Below are 20,000 nucleotides of genomic sequence, written 5' to 3' on the forward strand. Positions count from 1 at the left end.
ATTTTCTGCGACGTAAATGCGTTCGACTCCCGCTAACGACGCCCATCGGCCAGGCATCCGTGTTGACGAGCTGGAGAGAAGAAGTTCTTCTCAGAAGAACCCCACACTCCCCACGACGGCAAAAAGAAACGACTGAATCCGATCAACAAGATTGCGACGTTACGTAAGTAAGGAATACATTACATACATATCACTCTCTTTATATACACACACACACACACACACACACACACACATATATATATATATATATATATATATATATATATATATATGTGTGTGTGTGTGTGTGTGTGTGTGTTACATTCATCATTTCTTCTTTTCTGGTAAATTTCTGTTAAACGCGCACACACACACACACCCACACACACACACTCTCTCTCTCTCTCTCTGTCTGTCTGTCTGTCTGTCTGTCTGTCTGTCTGTCTCTCTCTCTCTCTCTCTCTCTCTCTCTATATATATATATATATATATATATATATATATATATATATATAGAGAGAGAGAGAGAGAGAGAGAGAGAGATTACTTCCTTCATTTTTGGAAAATTTCTGTTAATATTAATTCTTTACAAAAAACATAATCACTTCCGCGTCCGTGAAAATAAGACATAAGCAAAAAAACAATGGAATATATATATATATATATATATATATATATATATATATATATATATATATATGTGTGTGTGTGTGTGTGTGTGTGTGGAGTCAACAATTAATTTATAATGATATTATATCCAGTATATAGTACTGATTTTTAAAGTTCAAAACAAATATGACAAGCGTGCCATCAGCTAGATTCGAAACCAAAGCGTATAACACTCCAGCCTTAGTTATTACGATCTGAGCCACATGTAAATGTATATTAAAAGTTTAAAAATACAGTTGTTTAATCTATAAATGTATATTTGCGCATTCTTAGAAAAGCACTTAGTCGACTTCCTTAAGCCAAGTTCCACGTTTTTTGTTTTTTCAATTTTGATCGTTTAGTAGCTACCTTTCTCACATTTTACTAAGTCGAAGTTGTTCCACAGGTCTATGTCCCATATATGTCAAGTTTTACGTCTGCAGAATAAAAATTAACAGAGGAGTTTGATAGAAACCGTTTCACAGACGGACAGACAACAGACAGAGAGACAGACCATGTCATTTTTATAGGTATATACTACCAGGCCGCCGTCGTTACCCGGTCGTCAAATACGATAAACATGATATTTTAATTCATGGCGATTTTGTATTTATTATTCTTATAAAACTAATTCTCTGTTGATAGTACCTATTTACAATGCCTCCCCACGGGACAGAGTTAGACACCAGGGTCGTTTTTTAATGTGGAGAAAAGGTAAAAAAATAAAAAATTGTCTCAGTCGTGAAGGATTTCTCCTCCACCGAAAGAGAACGGGAAATGGAAGTGCCGCATCTGAAGAACAGATACTACACTTTGAGGCCAAGTAGCATTAAATTCTCTGTTGATAGTAACGGTCACCTGACGTGGCCCGGTCGTTAACTACGCTTACATATGATATTTTACTTTAGGCAGGTTTTATATCCATCATTACAATATTGATTATTATATTATACATAGTAGTAATTTCAAAAATTTGTAAAATATGACTCGGGTGCCATCAGCTAGAATCGAAACCGAAACATTTAGTGCTCCAGCCTTATTGTTACTATTCCTACTACGTCCTTACTATAGACAAACTTGAAATAACGTTGTAAAAAGTATGAATGTATATTTGCGCATGCGTAAAAGACCACGTAAAATCGATTCACGTCTGCCAAGTTCCATTTTTCTTCAATTTCGACGACCCAAAAAGCTATTTTACCTGGCTGAAGACTAAATCAATTTTGTTTCACAGGTCAAAAATCCCGGGGTATAACAAGCTTTAAGTTTATGGACCAAAATGGATAAAGTAACTCAGTAGAGACTGTTCCCTAGATAGAGATAGATAATGTCACTTCTCGTATATATATATATATATATATATATATATATATATATATATATATATATATATATAAGTAGAACAACTTCTATATATATCTGTAATATAAAGCTGAATGACTGTGTGTGTGTGTGTGCGTGCGTGCGTGTGTGCGTGTGTGTGTGTGTGTGTGTGTGTGTGTCTGGTTACGAATAGGCTCCTATGTGGTTGACTATTTAAAAAAAAACTGATTACATATAATGATAGAAGATGTATCGAGACACAGGAATGGGTATGTTTGATCTGGCAGAACGTTGGTTCATTAAAATTGTGGGGTCTGCGTTCGCGCCTGGTCCACAAAGTATGGAAATAAAAAATTAAAAAAAACAAAAACAAAACATTTACAAGTGTTTTTTATATAGATGTACATAATAATACTTTGATAAGTATGTTTTAACTTAAATAGGGATTGTATAATAAAATTGTGGGGTCTGAGTTCGCGCCTGGCCTCCATAGAATGGAAATAGGCACAAACTTTAATAAAGACTTTTCATATCTATCTGCGTAAGTATAGTTTGATAATTATTAGTTTGAAGAAATATGGTATAATAAAATTATGGGGTGTTCGTTCACACCTGACCTCCATAGAATGGAAATATGTCACAAAGTTTAACAAGGTTCTTTGATATAGACCCACAGAATATTGTGATAAGTGCTTCAGTGTAAACAGGTATGGTATAATAAATTATGGGGTTTATCTATTTTATTTTTACTTTCATCATATTTTGCTTTGGTTTTGATACCCTCATATTCGAAGCTATCTCTTTACAACCCTTCCTTTTCATAACCTATCGTACTTTCATAAATCAAAGTCCATTTTCTTTAGGTTATTTTGAACCCAGTCAACGACGGGTACTTTTGCTAGTATATATATATATATATATATATATATATATATATATATATATATATATAAATATATATATATATATATATATATATATATATATATATATATGAATGACTACTTCATATAATCATATGAATTAATTATACGAAGGTATAATTTTATGCGGTAATTTTTAGTAGTTACCTTTCTCATTACATTGATAGATCTAGGCAGTGAGGTATGAAAATATATATGGATATATATAGCATTTAAGCTACACAGAATATTCCGTGTTTCATCCTCGTCAAAATTCGTCAGGCTTATGACGAATTCTCACGAGGATGAAACACGGAACATTCTGTGTAGCTTAATTGTCATATACACTGTCATAACTTACTATATATATATATATATATATATATATATATATATATATATATTGTATTGGTAGTAATTATTTGTAAGTGTATCCACCAAAAGAGTGCTCAATGTTTAGACAGAGCCAAAATAAGTGAATTTAGTTTACAAACAAATGGCTACACACAAGCATACACGTTTCAGCGAAAACCCAGTACGGGAATCGCTTCGTCAGGCCAAGAGATGTCCTTGGCCTGACGAAGCCATTCCCGTACTGGGTTTTCGCTGAAACATGTATGCTTATGTGTAGCCATTTGTTTGTAAACTAAATTCACTTATATATATATATATATATATAGGTCTGGTTAATGCTGTCTCTCCTCGATCTTTCCATCCTCCTTGCCCTTTCACGACTATTTTGTGGGGCGCCAATTTATGCCGACACTTGTTTTTGGAGGGGGTGCAGGGGCTTAACTTACAATTATACAGATTCAGTTTTTTTCATTCTGTTTTTAATGTTTTTTTATGATTTTGTCTTGCAGTTTTACTTCTGTTGCAGTTTCTATTTATTTCTCTTTAGCATTTGTAGCTCATGTGTATTTGTTTTTGCATTCAAGGTGTTTCGGTAATATGCCAGCCGTTTTCATTAATGTTATCCTTTGTATCTTCTTGGCCACCCCTCTAATTTTCTATCATAATTTAATACATATATATTAATACGATAGCGTGTGTGTTCTTTTGTGTGTTACGATTACATCCGGGTCGTTTAATTGTTATGTTCTTCTATTTCTTGCTATAAACAATTTTACCAATAATTCATAAGTTTTGGTTTCGGTTTCGACTATAGCTGATGGCACTTAAGTCAACTATTATTTTATAAATAATTTTATCAAAAAATCTTCATAAGTTTTAGTTTCGATTATGGCTGAAGGAACTCTAGTTTATATATATATATATATTTTTTTTTTTCATAAATAATGCACCCAAGTCATATGGATATATTTTTTATTTTTGAAATCACAACTATAATATATAAAAATCAATAGAACATTAACTCTATGATAATATATATGAAAGCTGCAAGAATTAAAATATACTATTTAAGCGTACTCGGGCGTAGTCGGGCGTCCATGCTCGCTTAGATAAATACTTTTACAGTTTTAACAAAAAAAGCTACAATGATATCAGAGCATCTCTATTTATGCTAAACATCTATAAAACACCAACATCAATATATTAAATATGAATAAGTCCCCTGTGGAATTTCCACAGGTCCCGCTAGTTATTATTATTATTATTATTATTATTATTATTATTATTATTATTATTATTGTTATTATTATCATTAATTGTACTCACATGGAGCTTTTACACAAGTCAACAAACGACCTGATTGGAAACCTGTGGTATTCTCTGTAAGCTGAGTGACAACAAGTCTCCCCAGACGTCCAGCCCTCTCCACCTCCTTCGATAGCATTTGCAAATGAATCTGCACCATCGCAACAGCCGCTTACCATTGATTTCTCGCTGGTAGTGGCCATTGGTTTATACTGGAATTTGAGTGGCACTCAGCCTCCCCAAGGTCCCAGTTCTCTTTGCGCTTGTCCAGCCGAGGTCTGGTTGGCGCTCGCTCCTCGGTCTTTCAGTCCTTCTTGACCCTTCTCGGCCCTTTGGTATCACTTTTTTATTGGGGGGGGGGATCGGTGATGAAACAGTGGGGGGGATGCATGATGGGGGGTGTAGAACTTGTAAATATGCAGTTTCGTTGTTCTTCATTCCCTGTAACGCTTATTTGTTATATTGTCTTGTATTATTATCCGCATTCAAGGGTTTTCCTTAATATTTCAGTCGTTTTCATTATCGTTAGTCGTTGTACTTTTGCAGTTATTCCTCCGATTCCAATTTCTGACATTCTTTTTTCGAAGTTTTTCGGGATTGTTCCTAGTGCTCCTACTATTATCGGTACTATTTGGATTTTCTTCATCATCCAAATCCCTTTTAACTCTCTGGCTAGCTCTGTGTATTTACTTCGTTTTCTCCTTTTCTTTCATACTCACCCTGTGATCAGCTGGGACTACAAAGTCCACGATTTGACAGTATTTTTCTTTCTTGTTAATTATTACGACATTATTATTATTATTATTATTATTATTATTATTATTATTATTAATAATTGTACTCACTAGGAGTTTGTACGCAACTTGTCTGCCTGCTCACCGGTGGTGTTTTCTAGAGTTTAAGTGACAGCAACTCTTTCCAGAGTTCCAATACTCTACCTCAATTTTCATAACCATTTGCTTTATCGCAACAGTATCTTACCATTGATTTCTCGCTGGCTACGTCTCTGCAATTTAGGTGACAATAAGCCTATCCAAGGTCCCAGTACTTTCCACACTTTTCTAAAACGTTTTATAGGATAACAACCAAAACTGATGCTATTTTTTTTTTTGTGTGTGTGTGTGTGTGTGTGTGTGTGTATGGGGGGTTATTGAGTACAGTTTATAAAATTATTTGTAGTCTCACTTGCCTTGGTGTGCCGTCGAGATTTTTTTCGATTTCTGTTGCACATTTCATATGGCTTGTTAGTGTTCGTAGTGTATCATGATTGGTTTCCGCATTCGAAGATTTTCCAGCTTTTCGGTTGTTGTAGACTCTCAGTCCTAACTTTATTATTATTGTTATTATTATTATTATTATTATTATTATTATTATTATTATTATTATTATTATTATTATTATTATTGACTATTAATTATTAATATTTCTTAGTATTTCTTAGTACTGTTCCGCTGGCCTGCTTCCCGGGTGAATACAGGACGGTCATCTTCAAATCCAATGTAAACAATTACTTGTTGAGCCATCTCCATAAATAATCCAATTCTATCCAATTTACACCATTAACGATTCCTACACTACCACCTTACATTCATCCTTATCCATACAATCCTTATCCTCGAGTGGCATTCGGGCCTTGGCAAGTGGTGACTCAAAAGTAAAAAAAATCTTATTATTTCTTATAAATATTTATTGTTGTAGACTATTATTATTATTATTATTATTATTATTATTATTATTATTATTATTATTATTATTATAAACGTATTATTTATTTTTATTAATTATATAATAATAAAATAAATATAATACACATAATAAATAGCCAATAAGATTAATAAATATAATCAACAATAGTTGACTATTATTTATTAATGTAGTTGGCTACTTATTATTATTATTATTATTATTATTATTATTATTATTATTACTATTATTAGTTTTATTGTAATAATTATTATCATTATTATTAATATTATTATTCATTATTATTACTATGAAAATTATTCTTTATTACTATTATTTTATTATTATTAACTTATTATTATTATTATTATTATTATTATTATTTTTTCTTATTCTTGTTCAATATTATTATTTATTATTATCTATTAATTTTTAAATTCTTGTTGATTATTATTATAGTTGGCTATTATTATAGTATTATTGTTGTTGACGATTATTATTCATCATTATTGTTGTTGAGGATTATTATTCATCATTATTGTTGTTGACGATTATTATTCATTATTATTGTTGTTGACGATTATTATTCATTATTATTGTTGTTGAGGATTATTATTCATCATTATTGTTGTTGACGATTATTATTCATTATTATTGTTGTTGAGGATTATTATTCATCATTATTGTTGTTGACGATTATTATTCATTATTATTGTTGTTGAGGATTATTATTCATCATTATTGTTGTTGACGATTATTATTCATTATTATTGTTGTTGAGGATTATTATTCATTATTATTGTTGTTGACGATTATTATTCATTATTATTGTTGTTGAGGATTATTATTCATTATTATTGTTGTTGAGGATTATTATTTATTATTATTGTTGTTGACGATTATTATTCATCATTTTTGTTGTTGAGGATTATTATTCATTATTATTGTTGTTGAGGATTATTATTCATTATTATTGTTGTTGACGATTATTATTCATCATTTTTGTTGTTGAGGATTATTATTCATTATTATTGTTGTTGAGGATTATTATTCATCATTATTGTTGTTGACGATTATTATTCATTATTATTGTTGTTGAGGATTATTATTCATCATTATTGTTGTTGACGATTATTATTCATTATTATTGTTGTTGAGGATTATTATTCATCATTATTGTTGTTGACGATTATTATTCATTATTATTGTTGTTGAGGATTATTATTCATTATTATTGTTGTTGAGGATTATTATTCATTATTATTGTTGTTGACGATTATTATTCATTATTATTGTTGTTGAGGATTATTATTCATCATTATTGTTGTTGACGATTATTATTCATTATTATTGTTGTTGACGATTATTATTCATTATTATTGTTGTTGAGGATTATTATTCATTATTATTGTTGTTGAGGATTATTATTCATTATTATTGTTGTTGAGGATTATTATTCATTATTATTGTTGTTGAGGATTATTATTCATTATTATTGTTGTTGAGGATTATTATTCATTATTATTGTTGTTGACGATTATTATTCATTATTATTGTTGTTGAGGATTATTATTCATTATTATTGTTGTTGACGATTATTATTCATTATTATTGTTGTTGAGGATTATTATTCATTATTATTGTTGTTGACGATTATTATTCATTATTATTGTTGTTGAGGATTATTATTCATTATTATTGTTGTTGACGATTATTATTCATTATTATTGTTGTTGACGATTATTATTCATTATTATTGTTGTTGACGATTATTATTCATTATTATTGTTGTTGACGATTATTATTCATTATTATTGTTGTTGACGATTATTATTCATTATTATTGTTGTTGAGGATTATTATTCATTATTATTGTTGTTGACGATTATTATTCATTATTATTGTTGCTGAGGATTATTATTCATTATTATTGTTGTTGACGATTATTATTCATTATTATTGTTGTTGAGGATTATTATTCATTATTATTGTTGTTGAGGATCATTATTCATTATTATTGTTGTTGACGATTATTATTCATTATTATTGTTGTTGACGATTATTATTCATTATTATTGTTGTTGACGATTATTATTCATTATTATTGTTGTTGACGATTATTATTCATTATTATTGTTGTTGACGATTATTATTCATTATTATTGTTGTTGAGGATTATTATTCATTATTATTGTTGTTGAGGATTATTATTCATTATTATTGTTGTTGACGATTATTATTCATTATTATTGTTGTTGACGATTATTATTCATTATTATTGTTGTTGACGATTATTATTCATTATTATTGTTGTTGACGATTATTATTCATTATTATTGTTGTTGAGGATTATTATTCATTATTATTGTTGTTGACGATTATTATTCATTATTATTGTTGCTGAGGATTATTATTCATTATTATTGTTGTTGAGGATTATTATTCATTATTATTGTTGTTGAGGATTATTATTCATTATTATTGTTGTTGACGATTATTATTCATCATTTTTGTTGTTGAGGATTATTATTCATTATTATTGTTGTTGACGATTATTATTAAACATTTTTGTTGTTGACGATTATTATTCATTATTATTGTTGTTGAGGATTATTATTCATTATTATTGTTGTTGAGGATTATTATTCATTATTATTGTTGTTGACGATTATTATTCATCATTTTTTTTGTTGAGGATTATTATTCATCATTATTGTTGCTGAGGATTATTATTCATTATTATTGTTGTTGAGGATTATTATTCATTATTATTGTTGTTGATGATTATTATTCATTATTATTGTTGTTGAGGATTATTATTCATTATTATTGTTGTTGACGATTATTATTCATCATTTTTGTTGTTGAGGATTATTATTCATCATTATTGTTGTTGAGGATTATTATTCATCATTATTGTTGTTGAGGATTATTATTCATTATTATTGTTGTTGACGATTATTATTCATTATTATTGTTGTTGACGATTATTATTCATTATTATTGTTGTTGAGGATTATTATTCATTATTATTATTGTTGACGATTATTATTCATCATTTTTGTTGTTGAGGATTATTATTCATCATTATTGTTGTTGAGGATTATTATTCATCATTATTGTTGTTGAGGATTATTATTCATTATTATTGTTGTTGACGATTATTATTCATTATTATTGTTGTTGAGGATTATTATTCATTATTATTATTGTTGACGATTATTATTCATCATTTTTGTTGTTGAGGATTATTATTCATCATTATTGTTGTTGAGGATTATTATTCATCATTATTGTTGTTGAGGATTATTATTCATTATTATTGTTGTTGACGATTATTATTCATTATTATTGTTGTTGAGGATTATTATTCATTATTATTGTTGTTGAGGATTATTATTCATTATTATTGTTGTTGACGATTATTATTCATTATTATTGTTGTTGAGGATTATTATTCATTATTATTATTGTTGACGATTATTATTCATCATTTTTGTTGTTGAGGATTATTATTCATCATTATTGTTGTTGAGGATTATTATTCATCATTATTGTTGTTGAGGATTATTATTCATTATTATTGTTGTTGACGATTATTATTCATTATTATTGTTGTTGACGATTATTTTTCATCATTTTTGTTGTTGAGGATTATTATTCATTATTATTGTTGTTGAGGATTATTATTCATTATTATTGTTGTTGAGGATTATTATTCATTATTATTGTTGTTGACGATTATTATTCATCATTTTTGTTGTTGAGGATTATTATTAATTATTTTTGTTGTTGAGGATTATTATTAATTATTTTTGTTGTTGACGATTATTATTCATCATTTTTGTTGTTGAGGATTATTATTCATAATTATTGTTGTTGAGGATTATTATTCATTATTATTGTTGTTGACGATTATTATTCATTATTATTGTTGTTGAGGATTATTATTCATCATTATTGTTGTTGAGGATTATTATTCATTATTATTGTTGTTGAGGATTATTATTCATTATTATTGTTGTTGAGGATTATTATTCATTATTATTGTTGTTGAGGATTATTATTCATTATTATTATTGTTGACGATTATTATTTATTATTATTGTTGTTGAGGATTATTATTCATTATTATTATTGTTGAGGATTATTATTCATTATTATTGTTGTTGAGGATTATTATTCATTATTATTGTTGTTGAGGATTATTATTCATTATTATTGTTGTTGAGGATTATTATTCATCATTTTTTTTGTTGAGGATTATTATTCATTATTATTGTTGTTGAGGATTATTATTCATTATTATTGTTGTTGAGGATTATTATTCATCATTTTTGTTGTTGAGGATTATTATTCATTATTATTGTTGTTGAGGATTATTATTCATTATTATTGTTGTTGAGGATTATTATTCATCATTTTTTTTGTTGACGATTATTATTTATTATTATTGTTGTTGAGGATTATTATTCATTATTATTATTGTTGAGGATTATTATTCATTATTATTGTTGTTGACGATTATTATTCATTATTATTGTTGTTGAGGATTATTATTCATCATTTTTGTTGTTGAGGATTATTATTCATTATTTTTGTTGTTGAGGATTATTATTCATCATTTTTGTTGTTGAGGATTATTATTCATCATTATTGTTGTTGAGGATTATTATTCATTATTATTGTTGTTGACGATTATTATTCATTATTATTGTTGTTGAGGATTATTATTCATCATTATTGTTGTTGACGATTATTATTCATTATTATTGTTGTTGAGGATTATTATTTATTATTATTGTTGTTGAGGATTATTATTCATTATTATTGTTGTTGAGGATTATTATTCATTATTATTGTTGTTGACGATTATTATTCATTATTATTGTTGTTGAGGATTATTATTCATTATTATTATTGTTGAGGATTATTATTCATTATTATTGTTGTTGAGGATTATTATTCATTATTATTGTTGTTGACGATTATTATTCATTATTATTGTTGTTGAGGATTATTATTCATCATTTTTGTTGTTGAGGATTATTATTCATTATTATTGTTGTTGAGGATTATTATTCATTATTATTGTTGTTGAGGATTATTATTCATCATTTTTGTTGTTGACGATTATTATTTATTATTATTGTTGTTGAGGATTATTATTCATTATTATTATTGTTGAGGATTATTATTCATTATTATTGTTGTTGACGATTATTATTCATTATTATTGTTGTTGAGGATTATTATTCATCATTTTTGTTGTTGAGGATTATTATTCATTATTTTTGTTGTTGAGGATTATTATTCATCATTTTTGTTGTTGAGGATTATTATTCATCATTATTGTTGTTGAGGATTATTATTCATTATTATTGTTGTTTAGGATTATTATTCATCATTTTTGTTGTTGAGGATTATTATTCATCATTATTGTTGTTGACGATTATTATTCATCATTATTGTTGTTGAGGATTATTATTTATTATTATTGTTGTTGAGGATTATTATTCATTATTATTGTTGTTGAGGATTATTATTCATTATTATTGTTGTTGACGATTATTATTCATTATTATTATTGTTGACGATTATTATTCATCATTTTTGTTGTTGAGGATTATTATTCATCATTATTGTTGTTGAGGATTATTATTCATCATTATTGTTGTTGAGGATTATTATTCATTATTATTGTTGTTGACGATTATTATTCATTATTATTGTTGTTGAGGATTATTATTCATCATTTTTGTTGTTGAGGATTATTATTAATTATTTTTGTTGTTGAGGATTATTATTAATTATTTTTGTTGTTGACGATTATTATTCATCATTTTTGTTGTTGAGGATTATTATTCATAATTATTGTTGTTGAGGATTATTATTCATCATTTTTGTTGTTGAGGATTATTATTCATTATTATTGTTGTTGAGGATTATTATTCATTATTATTGTTGTTGACGATTATTATTCATTATTATTGTTGTTGAGGATTATTATTCATTATTATTGTTGTTGAGGATTATTATTCATCATTTTTGTTGTTGAGGATTATTATTCATAATTATTGTTGTTGACGATTATTATTCATCATTTTTGTTGTTGAGGATTATTATTCATTATTATTGTTGTTGACGATTATTATTCATCATTTTTGTTGTTGAGGATTATTATTCATAATTATTGTTGTTGACGATTATTATCCATCATTTTTGTTGTTGACGATTATTATTCATCATTTTTGTTGTTGAGGATTATTATTCATTATTATTGTTGTTGACGATTATTATTCATTATTATTGTTGTTGAGGATTATTATTCATCATTATTGTTGTTGACGATTATTATTTATTATTATTGTTGTTGAGGATTATTACTCATAATTATTGTTGTTGACAATTATTATTTATTATTATTGTTGTTGAGGATTATTATATATTATTATTGTTGTTGACGATTAATGTATATTATTATTGTCGTTGACGATTATTATTCATCATTTTTGTTGTTGAGGATTATTATTCATAATTATTGTTGTTGACGATTATTATTCATCATTTTTGTTGTTGACGATTATTATTCATTATTATTGTTGTTGAGGATTATTACTCATAATTATTGTTGTTGACAATTATTATTTATTATTATTGTTGTTGAGGATTATTATATATTATTATTGTTGTTGACGATTAATGTATATTATTATTGTCGTTGACGATTATTATTCATCATTTTTGTTGTTGAGGATTATTATTCATAATTATTGTTGTTGACGATTATTATTCATCATTTTTGTTGTTGAGGATTATTATTCATTATTATTGTTGTTGAGGATTATTATTCATCATTTTTGTTGTTGAGGATTATTATTCATAATTATTGTTGTTGACGATTATTATTCATCATTTTTGTTGTTGACGATTATTATTCATTATTATTGTTGTTGAGGATTATTATTAATTATTATTGTTGTTGAGGATTATTATTCATCATTTTTGTTGTTGAGGATTATTATTCATAATTATTGTTGTTGACGATTATTATTCATCATTTTTGTTGTTGACGATTATTATTCATTATTATTGTTGTTGAGGATTATTATTCATTATTATTGTTGTTGACGATTATTATTCATCATTTTTGTTGTTGAGGATTATTATTAATTATTATTATTGTTGACGATTATTATTCATTATTATTGTTGTTGACGATTATTACTCATAATTATTGTTGTTGACAATTATTATTTATTATTATTGTTGTTGAGGATTATTATATATTATTATTGTTGTTGACGATTATTATTCATCATTTTTGTTGTTGAGGATTATTATTAATTATTATTGTTGTTGAGATTTATTATTCATTATTATTGTTGTTGAGAATTATTGTTCATTATTATTGTTGTTGAGGATTATTATTCATTATCATTGTTGTTGAGGCTTATTTTTCATTATTATTGTTGTTGAGAATTATTGTTCATTATTATTGTTGTTAACGATTATTACTCATAATTATTCTTGTTTACAATTATTATTTATTATTATTGTTGTTGAGGCTTATTTTTCATTATTATTGTTGTTGAGAATTATTGTTCATCATTATTGTTGTTAACGATTATTACTCATAATTATTCTTGTTTACAATTATTATTTATTATTATTGTTGTTGAGGATTATTATTCATTATTATTGTCGTTGAGGATTATAATTCATTATTATTGTTGTTGAGAATTATTATCCATTATTATTGTTGTTGAGAATTATTATTCATAATTATTGTTGGTTACTATTATTACTCATAATTATTGTTGTTGAGGATTATTATATATTATTATTGTTGTTGACTATTATTATTATTATTATTATTATTATTATTATTGTTGTTGTTGTTGATGTTGTTGTTGACGATTATTATTTGTGGTTAGCGTTTTCTTTTCTCGATTTGTCAATCCTGCTTGAACCTTCACGTTTTGGTGTGGTGCCAGTTTATGCCGACGCCATAATTTTTTTGGGGGTGGGGCTTACATTTATACTGTTTACATTTTCTTGATTCCATGTGATGTTCATGTATCTTTTTGTTTTGCTTCTCTTGCAGTTTCTGCGTGACCCGCATGTATTGGTCTCTGCATTCAAGGGGTTTCCTTAATATTTCAGCCGTTTTCATTATTGTTATTCATTGTATATCCTCATTTATCCCCCTGATCCCAGTCTCTTTCATTCGTTTTTTTTTGTGTGTGTGTGGGGGGGGGGTAGTGATTGTCCCTAGTTTTCCTAATATTATTGGTGTTTCGTTGACTTTCTTTGTCTTCCATATAATTTTCAGCTTTCTGCTCAATTCCGTGTATTTGCTTCGTTTCCCGGTCTCATTGATATTCACCATGTGGTTTGTTGGAACGGCGAAATCTACGATCTGGCAGGAATTTTTTTTTTTTTTTGTAAATAATTATGACATCCGGCCTTCTTGCTTGGATGAGTTTATCCTTTTGTACATCCATACGCCATACGACTTTGTGATTTCCGTTTTCATGTACTGCTGTCGGTTTGTGCCTGTACCATTTGTCTGAGTGTTGAAGATGCACTCCCTTCTACATTTGGTCATTCCTATTCTTATATTCTTTTTGGGCTAAGTTCCTGCATTCACTCTTATGCTTCATTGTTTAATCTCTTTATCCACAGAGGCTGCATTTGCTGTTCATTTTTGTATTGTCGATATTTGCTTCGTTATGGTTGGTTCTAATCGCATTATCTTGTGTAGCTGTTTTTATGGTATTCAGTTTAGCTGTTTATGTGTTCTTCTCGTAGCCATAAGCAAGTGTTTTTCGTTAGTATCATCTTTTGTCATCTTTATGAATTGTCCATGTAGCGGTTTCTCTTCCTATTTTTCTTTTCTCATCTTAGACTTTTGTCTATTTCTTCTCTGCTGCGATGATTAACCTTTTTCTGTTCTGTTTTATGTATTTTTCTAATTCTTTTCCTTGTCTTTTATACAAATAACTTATTTTTCCCCGTCTTTCATGTTCACGCGAATCGGATGGTGTAATCTATTGGGTGTTGTGAATTATGCATCGTCATGAGTTTCCATGTCTTCTGGTCGAGATGTCTCAGTTTTCTTCTTCTTCTTCTTCTTCTTCTTCTTCTTCTTCTTCTTCTTCTTCTTCTTCTTCTTCTTCTCCTTCTTCTCCTTCTTCTTCTTCTTCTTCTTCTTCTTATTATTATTATTATTATTAATAATAATAATAATAATAATAATAATAATAATAATAATAATAATAATAATAATAATACGATAGTGTGAGTGATATTTTCTGTGTCACGCTTACATTTCTCTTCTAAGTGACTGTCATGTAATTGTCATGACCTTCCATTTCTTGTAATAAATAATTTTACCAAGAATTTTTCATAAGTTTTGTTTTCGGTTTCGATTATAGCTGAAAGATCTCAAGTTATATATATATATATGCTTGGAAGTACAAAATGTATATAAGGCTTTGAATAAAATGTACGGGAATTTCTCGAGAGCTCTTTCGGCTATCATCTCCTCAGGAGAAATCGATAGCATACAAAAACAATATTACTGGCGAAATTAAAAAGCATTACGGGGGAATTTGCATGTGCCAGAAATAAAAAATTAAAAAACGATTAAAAGAAAGATTTAATCTGAAATTGCGTTTAAAAGCGATTAAAACTAAACCTTGGCACAGCGAGGGGAAAGGGGGGGAGGGGGGACGGGTCAAAGTTCCCCAAAGAAAAATAACGTTTTCGTTGTCTCCTTTTGTCGACATAAAGAAGGCTTTCGAACCGCGATAGGGACAGACTCCAAGATCTTTAAATGTTTTTTGGAGTCTGCTCCGTGTAGCACCTCGAACCACTCTATTTTCTATTTTTCAGCACAGAATGGATAGTCAGCAAAATGCTGGCCAATGGCAGAGTCCAAGGCTACGGAAGGAGGAAGACTACCAGGTCCTATCCTCCCCTGTTTCATTTTAGATGGAACGTGCTGGTTTATACGAGTTAGCAAATGCAAAGATGTTCGACCAACATAACCAGCATAGCACTGGCATTTAAATTGATAAACAATATTACTAATTTGGGTGTTAGGCAAACTATTTCTGCGTAAAGAAGAAATAGCAGGTCTCGTAGTTTATACCAAACGCAAGGAAACAGAGTAGAAGCACTTCTAACAATCAATTTTAACAATTTAATTCTCTTATCCCTAATCCACGGTAATTTTAACTAAACCGGACACTTCGTATGCCCAAACATTTTATAGGATTTGAAACCATCAACCTTCCTGTCAATGCAATTGATATATACAAAATCTGAATAAATATCAGATTTAAGCATATTTTACGACCGGGCTACATTGTGGGATTTCCACAGATCGCTCTAGTTATTAATAATATTAATAATATTAATAACTAGCAGTTCCGCCCGGCTTTGCTCGGGCCCTATGTACTGTTCATAACTTTATGTGCATATGTATATATTAAAAAGTAGGAGTATGTACGGTAATGCCTTTCTATATAATAGGGTTTCTTAACAACCATAGAGAAAAGTTGGTATAGACCACAGACGTCAAGTTTTGTAAACTTTGACGCCAATTTTGACCTATTAGCGTTTATTTTTTTCGGCTCAAATTGAATTGAAAATGTTTGACCCATGTCTAAGTAACCTACATAAAAAATTTCAAGTGTTTGACCCAAAATTGGCGAAGGAGTTTGGTAGAATCTGCAAAGGTCAACTCTTTTAACTTTGACCTCTTGCTAACCATATTTTCGCTCCAATACTGATTAAAAAGCTTGCTGCATGTCTGAATACCCTTTATATAAAATTTCAAATGTTTAAGCTCAAAATTGGCTTAATAGTTTGCTAGAGACCGCAAGGGTAAAACCTTTAGAACTTTGACCTCTTGAAAGTCAAAATTTCGGCCAAAAATCCATGAAAAAGCTTGCCCTATGTCTGAATACACTTTCAGCCAATTTTGGGTCTAAATATTTTAAATTTTACATAAAGGGTATTCAGACCCGCAGCAAGCCTTTTAATCAGTTTTGGGGCGAAAATTTAGCTGCCAAGAGGTCAAAGTTAAAAGATTTTACCTATGCAGACTCCTCCGTCAATTTTGTGTCTAAGCACTTTAAATTTTAGATGTAGGTTACCTAGACATGAGTTAAACTTTTTAATATACATATAGATATGCACATAAAGTTATGAATAGTACATAGGGCCCGAGCAAAGCCGGGCTGAACTGCTAGTATATATATATATATATATATATATATATATATATATATATATATATATATATATATATATATATATATATGATTGTTGAGCTGGATTAAATCCGACGATATGAAATAAAATGGAGGTGGAAGGACCTGAATACTCAACGTTTCGCCCGATTTATGCGGGCTTCTTCAAGAGGGATGGCCATTGGAGAGAGAGTCGGAGGATTGGGGCTATATATAATGATGGGGAGATAAACGTGTTTTCCTTATATAAATTAGATGTCATATATACATATATATATCTTATGAGAGAAAATAAATTAGAGTAAACTAGTGTGGTGGATTACGTCTAAAAGTTAAAATATCGTAGAGATTAAAAAAAATTGTGTCTGGAAATATAGCGGCGATAGAATAAGTAAAATTTTTTTTTCTTTTAATTAGAGATAATTGAATTGGGATAAAATAGCGTAGTAACTTAAAAGATGGTGTCTAAAAATAAGAATAGGAGGTGATAAAATGGAGTCTAAAATTAGATAATGATGAAATAAAATACAGTAAATAAGTAAAATAAAAATAATAAAATTAAGTGAAATTACGATTTTTTAAAAAAATCTATTTTTAGACTCCATTTTATCATGTATATATATACATATATATATATATATATATATATATATATATATATATACATACATATATATATACATATATATACATATATATGCATACATATATATATATATACATATACATATATATATACAAAAACGGAGGCATAGTTTACTTTTGCACAACTAAAAAAACATAAATTTTAGTCATAAAATTCTTTGCGTTTAATGAAAAAAAATTTACGTGCGGAGTTTGAACCTACAGACCACGCCATGCAAAAAAAAAAAAAAACCCCAAAAAACCCGCAATCAACTTACCCACAGTAGAATTTTCACGGCCCGTTGTTCTATCATTGTTGCTAAGCGACGACATGGAAAAAATGGCTTTACCGATGATAGATAAATTAAAATAACGGTTTCGATTATCGATTATCGGTAATTATCGGGGGTATTCTGAGACAAAACTTAACTAAGATCACTCCCAGCCTTTTACACTAAAGTTCTGTAAATTTTAAAGAAAATATTTTCGGCCGTTTCGGAGTCTATAGGGAACGAACTAACACACGCACACACAAAGTTGCATTTATAGAGATATTAGCAGGTGTGAGAAGATTTCTAACGAGGCGGAGAGAGAGAGAGGCAGAGAGAGAGAGAGAGAGAGAGAGAGAGAGAGAGAGAGAGAGTTTTAGTTTTCTTTGCAGTACACTTGTCAGCATCGTATATTTCAGATTGGGGTTTAGCAATACAATTCTTTACATTAGCTAGCAAGTACTCTACAACTGGATATTTAGAACTATCTGACACGTTCTGTATCTGAAGCTTTCAGAGAAGGATTTATAATTTGCATTATTTAGATTTTTTGGACAGCTACTTTTATTTTTTCACAACATTTCGGTCGATGTAACCTCCCACCTTCTTCAGTTATATCTTACTGAACTCGGAAACGGAATCTCGAACGAACTCGTTTATTTAATCCACTGGGGTAGCTTGCTCTTGTTTCGTCTGTCATAACCAGGTAGACGACATAATTCGCAATTGTATTCTTAGTATTGCCCGATTTAACCTTAAACCTTCAGAAGATTGTCTTTTACATTGATTAACTTAGCACTTATATCCGTTACGTCACAGTAGTCCGTATAATATACGTTGTTAATTTTTTTCACTACTCTGTTTCATTTATATTTCTTTTCTGTTTCCCTGTTTATATCTTTCCTCGTTAATGTTGCGCTCAATACGGACATTACAGTGTGGAATGAAAAAATTGTCGTAATACAAAAGACGACATAATTCCATTTCCGTTTGAGGGAAACTGGTTTTCTTTTTCTTGATGCAGACCATCCACTAGTTGGCCAGTTATGTACCAATCCCAAGAGTGATAGGAACCTTCTATCATATCTGAAAGTGCACACTCTCTACGGATTCAAGTCATAACAACAGGACCATTGCCAACACCTTCAAAATGCATCGCTGGATTGCTACTAATAACAGGAACGTGCACAGGGTGATGAAAACAAAGTTTTCAGTCATAGTTATGGTCTTTGGTGTGGTTTCAAGTGAGGGCCACATCATGTCACCTCACATTTATTTTAAGTTGGTTTGAAAGTCAACACAAAAGTGTACCTGGATGTGCTGAAGAGTGTAGTGATCCCTGATGCAATGAGGTAGCCACTGGCAGACTTTTGGTGCGGCAGTAGGACTCGGTGCCGGCCCACAAGTTCAAAGAGACCAACACTTGGCTTCAGAAAGAGTGTTACGACTTTGTACCTTTCTCTCGTTGGCCCACTTCTCCCCCGACCTGACCCCGCTGGACTACTTTGTTTTGGTAAAACGTCGAGAACACCGCAAACATGACCTCCCGCAATACAAAAGCCAGTCTGAGTGGCGTTATCTGCCGAGCTCGAGCCAAGCTCCCGCTGGCGCTTGTAGAAAAGGCATGTTCTCAGTTCCGGACCCGC

At 29.0% G+C, this 20,000-nt stretch overlaps 1 protein-coding gene across 4 annotated transcripts in view; it reads left to right on the forward strand.

Annotated features, from left to right (window-relative positions):
* Positions 1-20,000, forward strand: part of LOC145260617 (sodium/potassium/calcium exchanger 4-like) — a 605,323-nt gene that overhangs the window by 59,028 nt on the left and 526,295 nt on the right. For 2 of the 4 annotated variants that reach the window (XM_080118927.1, XM_080118929.1), the window contains exon 1: positions 1-163. This exon is cut by the window's left edge and continues 45 nt beyond it. The exons of the other annotated variants lie outside the window; for them this stretch is intronic. The gene's annotated coding sequence lies outside the window, so the exon portion shown is untranslated. The remainder of the gene's footprint in view (positions 164-20,000) is intronic. 4 annotated transcript variants of the gene reach the window in all.

Source organism: Euprymna scolopes, chromosome 36 (assembly GCF_053919585.1).
Source record: "Euprymna scolopes isolate OS-2025 chromosome 36, ASM5391958v1, whole genome shotgun sequence".
Taxonomy (NCBI): domain Eukaryota; kingdom Metazoa; phylum Mollusca; class Cephalopoda; order Sepiida; family Sepiolidae; genus Euprymna; species Euprymna scolopes.